This window comes from Elephantulus edwardii, unplaced genomic scaffold (assembly GCF_000299155.1).
Source record: "Elephantulus edwardii isolate Elephantulus edwardi_28Jun2011 unplaced genomic scaffold, EleEdw1.0 scaffold00043, whole genome shotgun sequence".
Taxonomy (NCBI): Eukaryota; Metazoa; Chordata; class Mammalia; order Macroscelidea; family Macroscelididae; genus Elephantulus; species Elephantulus edwardii.
Genome location: NW_006399793.1, coordinates 1017476 through 1025429, shown reverse-complemented (window position 1 = coordinate 1025429; position 7954 = coordinate 1017476).

Here is a 7954-nt window from a genome sequence, read left to right as displayed (position 1 = left end):
CCATCCTCATTATCTCTAACACACTTGAGTCCTTTTCTACAATAACTATGTCAGTCCATCTTGTTTGGGGTTTTTTTCTCTTTGGCTGACCCTCCACCTTTCCAAACCTCATGTCCCAAGTAATAGCCTCCCTTTGCAACACATCCAAAGATTGTGAGACGAAGCTTCGTTATCTTTATCTCAAAGTAGCACACTGGATGCACTATTTTCCTAGACATATTTTAGTTCTTTTGACAGTTCTTGGAATATATTCTCTAATACCACAACCCAAAGGTAATTCTTACTCATTGTTCATCTCTCAAATGCATAACACATGATTGAAAAGACTGACTTGGATCAGGTGCACCCAAGTCTTCATCATTGCTCCTACTTTCAAGCAATTTGTAACATTTAAGAGAGTTCCCTGACAGTGGACTTGCCCAATGCAATGTGGTTCCTGAAAGCCTGATTGATAGTACCAAGTGAGTTAATCTTGGATTCAAGTAAGATGGAATCATTGGCAATTTCAATTTCTTCTCCATCTATCGTGACATTGCTAATTGGAACATTTGTGAGAATTTTTATTTTCTTGGTGTTGAGATCAATGTATATTAATGGCTATAATTTGGTTTTTGGTGTTTTTTTTTCTTTTAATTTTTGCAGCAAGCATTTCGAGTCCTCACTTTCAACAATTAAGGTTGTGTCATTTGCATAATGCAAGTTGTTAGTGAATCTTCTTCAGATCCTGATGTCACGTTCTTCATAGAATGCAGATTCTTGAATAATTTGCTCAGCACATAAATTAGATAGATATGGAGAAAGGATACAATCCTAAAGCACACCATGCAGTATTCCCTTGCTCTGTTTGGACAACAGCTGCTTTCTTAGTATAGATTTCATATTAGTATAATTAAGTGTTCTTTGATTGCCATGCTTCACAGTGTTAGCCATGGTTCATTATGAAAGACACAGTCAAAAGCCTTTGATGATTAATAAACCTGAATAGAAATTCTTCTGGTATTTTCTGCTTTCAGCCAAGATCAATCTGACATCAGTAGTGATAAAATTGGTGCATGGCCTTTTCTAAACCCAGCTCAAACTTGCGGCAGTTCTCTGTCAATGTGCTCCTCTAACTGCTTTTAGATGATATTCAGCAATATTTTTCTTGCATGTAGTAAATGAATAATATTGTTTAACAGTTTGAATATTCTGCTGTATCAGTTATTGTGTTGTTAGTTGCTGTTGACTCAACTGTGACTCATAAAAACCCTATGAACAATGGATCTGAACTTTGTGCTATCCTGTGCCATCTTTGATATTATCTTCTCTGATAAACTTGAGCCCATTGGTTGTAGTCATTGTAGTAATCCATCTCGTTGAGTGTCTAGTTTTCTTTAGCTGACCCTTCAGTTTTACAAGGAAGGTATCTTTTTACAAGACCAGCCCAACCCAACAACATTCCCATATTATTTGAGACAAAGGTCTGCCATCCTTGCCTCCAAGAAGCACTCAGGTTACACTTTCTCCAAAGCACACTTGTTTATTCTTGTGGCAGCACATGGGACATTCATTAGTCTCCTCCAATACCACAACTCCAAGGCATCAGTTCCTCATATGTTGTTCTTATTCATTGTCCAACTTTCTAGAAGTATATAATGCAGTTGAAAATATCATTGCTTAGATGAGGCACAACTTAGTCTTTAGACAGACTTCTTTACTCTCTAGAACTTTGGATAGTTCCTTGATGGAAGAGTTCCTGAATGCAACAGATCTTTTGATTTTTTTTTCTTAAATAACACCTAAAGTTTATTAGATGACAGCACACACAGGAAACACAATTAGTCGAGGAGCCTACTATCCGTTCCCAAAGGGATCATCCTAAGAATTGAGACCCAAGAGGCGAACCCCAGCAGAGGCCTGGTCTGCCGCCGTGTCGCTCGCGGTTAAAAGTGCTGCCCGCAGCGGGCTGGGGCCCCAGTTATGCACGAACTCAAGATCGTTTGATTTTTTTGAGTGCTGCTCCTATGGCTAGTGATAATGGATCCAAATAAAATGAAATCATTGATAATTGCAATCTTTTTTCCGTCAATCATGTTGTTTTCTATTGGCCCCATGGTGAGGATTTTTGTTTTCTTGATGTTGCGATGATATTGAAGGCTGTAATCTTTGATCTTATGCAGGAAATGTTTCAACTTCTCTCTGCTTTTGGCAAGCCAAGTTGTGTCTTCTGTATAATGGAAATTGGTGATAAATCTTCCTCTGCTCCTGATGTTCTTCATAAGGTCTAGCTTCGTAAATAATTTGCTTGTAATTCATACTGAAGAAAGAGAAAATATACATCCCTGTTGCACATTTTTCTTTATTTTAAACTATACAGTGTTCACATGTTCAGGTGGGACAACAACTTTCTGTTCTAGGTAAGGGTTTCACATGAGCACAGTTAAGTGTTCTGGCATCCTTATTCTTTTCAATATCAGCCATAATTTGTTATGATTCACATAGTATTTGCATACTCAGTAAAATACAAGTAGACATCCCTCTTGTATCCTCTGCTTTCAGCCAAGGTCCGTCTGGCATCAGCAGTGCCATGGTGCCATGACCCCTTCTAAGTCTATCGAATTTCTGTCAGTTTTCTATCAGTATATTATCCCAGCCATTATTATTATTATTAATAATAATAATTTTAATGAAAATTTACAGAGACTTTAGATTTCCATTCATTCATTGTTGCACTTTTCTTCCTGCCCACCCCTCTCCACCAGTTCCCTTTCTCTTTGTAAAGTAAGACAAAAATTCTTTCATTATCTTACAATCCCTTCCCCCAAGTCCACTCCACTATGCAGCCTTCGTTCTAGACTACTGTCACAACAATAATACCTAATCAAGTATCTCTCTTAAACAGTTCTCTCCCTCATCTGTTTCAGTGAAGTATACATAATTTACCCCATCTTTCTCAGTCTCCCCCAACCCCAATGACAGTCCTGTTTTCTAGCCATTTTTAAATAATCTTCAGCAAGATTTTACTTACATATGATATTATTATATATGTTGTTATTCTATATCACCAGATTGAAACCAACTTGTAACTGACTTTGCAGAGGCTTTTACATCATATACAGTAAATTACACAGGAGGTGACTGTCCATTTTTCTTTGAAGCATTTGGTGGTTCAAACCACTTGCCTTTATGATCGTATAGCAGCTTATTCAGCCACTAGAACTTTCTATTATTACATGTATTACCAGTTTATATAGTAAAGTTGTTGTGAACTGTGGAGTGGGAACCAACCTATGTCTGATTCTTCAGTAGTTTTTCAAAGGTAGTAAAGTGCTTGGGAGGAGATTTCCCATCTTTTTTTACAGAGCAAATGGTGGATTTGAATTGCTTACATTTGTGTTGGCAGAGTAAATCCTTCTCACTGAACCTGCAGAGTAGCTCTCGTTTAAGCAGCTCCTTAAATGAACATTTCAGTGAGTGAGAGGGAACTAAGTATTACATTGGTTTCTACTTCTTCTGATTTTCCCAAAATGATTTACATCTGATCATCCAGTGTGTTTCAGATGCTGAGAATCAGCAGATTTTTTTCTCCCATAAATCATGTTGTTGTTGCTTATGTGGCTTCAAGTTGCCTGTGACTCATAGCAACACTATGTACAACAGCTCTGAATCTTGCTCTGCCCTGAGCCAATTTCATTATCCTTAACAATCTCCAATTTTCCTAGATTCACACTTCTCTGAGTCTACGTTCCAATCACTGGTGTCTGTTTGCAATGTTTCCTCCTTCTTTGTGATTTCCAATACAAAGTCTCAGCCTCTGGTGCCATATCTGCTAGTTTAATCTAAGTGTGCTCTAACGTACATAAGGTTTTTGTACTGTTATTTCTTAAGTGGATGGCCAATCCTTCTCTCTAGTCTGTCTTTATTTGGGTGCTCAGATTTAAAGCAGTGTCTGAGAGGCCCAGTAATTGCTTCTATTTCTTCCAAACGGCCACTTGTGGCTTTGGAGTGAGAGTCTTTCTGCTTTTGAATTGACAACGCAAATCCTTATCACTAGGCTAGAACACTTAGAGGATACATTTTTTGATTGTTTTAGAAATCTCATGTATATAATTTGGCTACCTGATAAACACAGAAAACAGGGCCCATTTATTTATTAATACTTTTTTCTATATTAGGCATAGTCTGTGTGATGTTGTGCTACTAGTCCAAAGGCTGCATCTCTTGTGGTTTGAATCCACCAGACACTCTGCATGAGAATGATGAGGCATCTCTCTGCCTGTGTGATTTATACAGCTTCAGAAACCCAGTGGAGGGTCAATTATGATTCGGCTCCAACTTGATACCAATGTGAGTTCTTTTGGTTTTATTTGCTGTTGTTGTTGTATATCATAGAGACAACTCCTAACTGACCCATAGCTGTCTCTTTAGTGGATTTTCAGAAACAGTTAATCAAATGGAAGGAGTTTGCCCATCATTTTCCCCAGAGAAGATTGCAGCACACATTCATACCACTGGGCCACCATCCCCAAATCTTGGCATTCAGAACAATAACACCCTAAACACCCCAAACGTCCTTCCTTCCAAAATGACTTGTGTTCATAGAGTTAATAAATAAGTCAGAAAGTAAGGTTTTAAAATCAAGAAGATACTTCAAAATACTTATCAATACTTGTATTCCTAGTTCTCATCTAGACACCACCAGGAGAACCACTGAACTTTAATTCAATGGCTATGTTTATGTATAACTATATTCTTTACCATGTTGTTTTATTCATCTAAAATTAAATCAGGAAAAGGAGGTCAATGAAATCTATTTTCAAAACCCTAGACTTGCTAATGTTTGAAAGTCTTATTAAATTAAGCTGTAAATTATATCACTAGATATTTACTCAGAAGATAATCTACATTAATTGGTATATAGATCATGAATACAATAGACTACATTCTGCATTGGTGAGTAGGATACAGTTCCAATTCCATGATATACAACAACAATAGCACATTGGTAAGTAGCTATGGGATCTTAAAAACTTGTAAGTGGCTTTCGTTTTATGCTTTAGATTAATTTTGTGGTTTCTCTCTGGTAAGAACAAAAAAGACTGCAAAAAACCCCCAAAATGCCATGAACCAAAACCTTAAGGAAACAATTTGCCCAGACCATAGCCTAAATGATTCAATTGTTGTTATATTCAGTCAAATAGGAACAAACTCACAGCTGACCCTTCAGCGAGTTTTCAGAGACAGTAAATTGCAAAGAAGGAAATTGTTCATCTTTCTCCCACAGAGCAGTCTAGGCAGCACAATTTCTTACCACTAAGCCAACTTACTAACATTACCAGCTGCTGTCACTAGAATCACAAGAGAGGATCCCAAACAGACGAGGAGAAAAATGTAACTAAAAAAATAAAATTCACAAAAAAGACAATAATTACTACTTGGACTGAGACTGGAGGAACTCCTCAGTCTCTGACTTTAATGAAAGTCATTTTTAGAACCAATTTTTTGACCAAACAATAGACTGGCCAATGAAACAAACAATAATACTCAACAGTAACATACTGCTCAGTCTAATAAATTTTTACAGAGATAAAAAGGACAAAATTTGTATGAAGTGAGAGATCCAGGATGGAAAAAAGGAGAGTTCTCACACCTTTTGGTTAATGAAACCAACATAATGTAATATTATTTTGGCCTAGTGGGTAAGGAGCTTAACTTTCAAACCAAAGACATGCAGTTCAAATCCTCTAGCAACACCAGGAGAGAAAGATGGATGATCTCTACCTGTGCTATTTGCTGCCTCTGGCATTTAGTGTATGTTTGTGTGGAGGGGGGAGAGTGTAATTTATCAAACAGAAAATCAATTTGTTCTGAAAACTTTCACCCAAAGTATAATAAAATGAAAAAAATAAACAGTATCTTTCAATATTATACCATCAGAAGTTAAAAGTAATGATGGAGATAAAGATTTTAGAAAAAGACCATGGCTACGTGGCAATATGAGAAAATTGATAAAAGTAGCGTAGGAACACAGAGTTCATATTTTATTTAAAGGGCATCATCCTTCACAGAGCAGACTGTGTAAGGGCAAGTTTATTTTGGTATATAGTTTGATGCAATGAAGGGTATCAGGGAGAAGTGGTGCAAGTGAGAAAACAATCTGTGGTATTTTGAAGACCAGGTGAGGTAGCCCTGATTGTAAGTGGGTTTTGGTTTTGTTTTTTACCAGATAAACATAATTTTATAATTTTGAGATCCAAGGTTTGATCTTACTTTCTTTATTGAGGGTAGATGTATCAGAGACAGTAAGATTGGCTCAGGATAGAGCACGATTCTGAGCTATTATGCATAAGGTTGGTATAAGTCGCAGGCGATTCAATAGCACATAACAACAACAACATTACTCTCTTTAAAAGTTGTCTAAAGAAAGACAATCAATGGCAGAAACATAAGGTCATGATAATCATAGTTAGCACGTAGACAAGTTTATGAGTGAAAAATCTAATTTCTGTATAATCTTTAACAGAAAGTAAGAAATGTTATCATAAAGAGATACAATTATTTACATTGTTGTTAAATGCCATCAAGTCATAGACAACCCACAGGGACCCTATGGACAAAAGCTCTGAAACCCTTTGTATAACTATCATTGTTTTTCTAAGTTCATAGAGTTACCAGAGGCAAGCTATTTAGGAAGTGGATGCCACTCCTGCTTCCAAGCCTATTTTATTCTGGGAGCACCACCAAACACTGTCTACCACGGGTAACCATTAACACATTTGACACAATCAGTAGCTTTCGCATAATAAATGTGCTTTCTACACTTTATTATATCAATATTTATCTCAAGAAAGAGGATAGATTTAAATAGGAGACTGAAGGATCTTTAATGTCAGTTAGAGATGAACAAGCTGAGTTATAAAGGACACACTAGCATGTTGTTGTTGCTGTTATGTGTCCTTGAGCCACCTGCCCCTCATAGTCACCACAGTGTACAACAGTTCTGAAGCCTGCCCTGTCCTGAGCCAGTCTCACTGCCTCTGACACACCTACCCCCATTATTCCAGTTACTGTACCAGTTCATTTCATCTGGGGTATTCCTTTCATGTGCCATCCCTCTACACTTCAAAGCATGATGTCCTTCTCCAAGGACTGGTATCTCCTGGCCACATGACTAAAGTACATCAGCTGGAGTTTCAAAATCTTACCCTCCAAGGAGAATTGTGGCTTCACCCTCTCCAAAACAGAACTATTTGTTTTCTTAGTAGTCCATGGTGTATGTTCAAGCCTCTTCTCAAAGGCATTGATTCTTTTCTGTCATCTTTTGTCATTGTCTAGCTCTCTGATGTATGGCAAGTAATTCTGAAGACCACGGTCTGGATCAGGCACACGTTAGTCTCTAGACTGACTTCATTGCTTCTCAGTACTCCAGAGAAGTCCCTGACTGCAGATTTTTCATCAAGACTCATCCATGAAGAGTGCAAAAGATCATTACAAAAACAAAGGAAGAAGAAAAGACCAAAATGAATGTCAGAAGAGACTCTGAATATTGCAATAGAGCACAGAGATACCAAGGCAAAAGGAAGAAATCAAGAATTTCAGGTGCTTGAAGAATTCAAAGGGTATCTCGGGAAGATAAAGCCAAGCATTATAATAAATTGTGCAAGGAGCTGGAGTCAGAAAATTAAAGGGAATGAACTCACTCAGCATTTCTTAGGTTGAAGGACTAAAGAACAAATTCAAGCCACAAGTTACAATACTTAAAAATTCTACGGGCAGAATATGGAATGATCCAAGAAGCATTAAAAAGAATATGAAAGGAGTACACAGACTCACTATATCAAAAAGAAATTGGCTGACACAGAATTTCAAGAAATAACATATGATCACGAGGCAGTGGTGATAAAGGAGGAAGTTCAGGCTGCTCTAAAGAAACTGGTAAATAATAAGGCCCCCCAAATTGATAGAATATAATTTG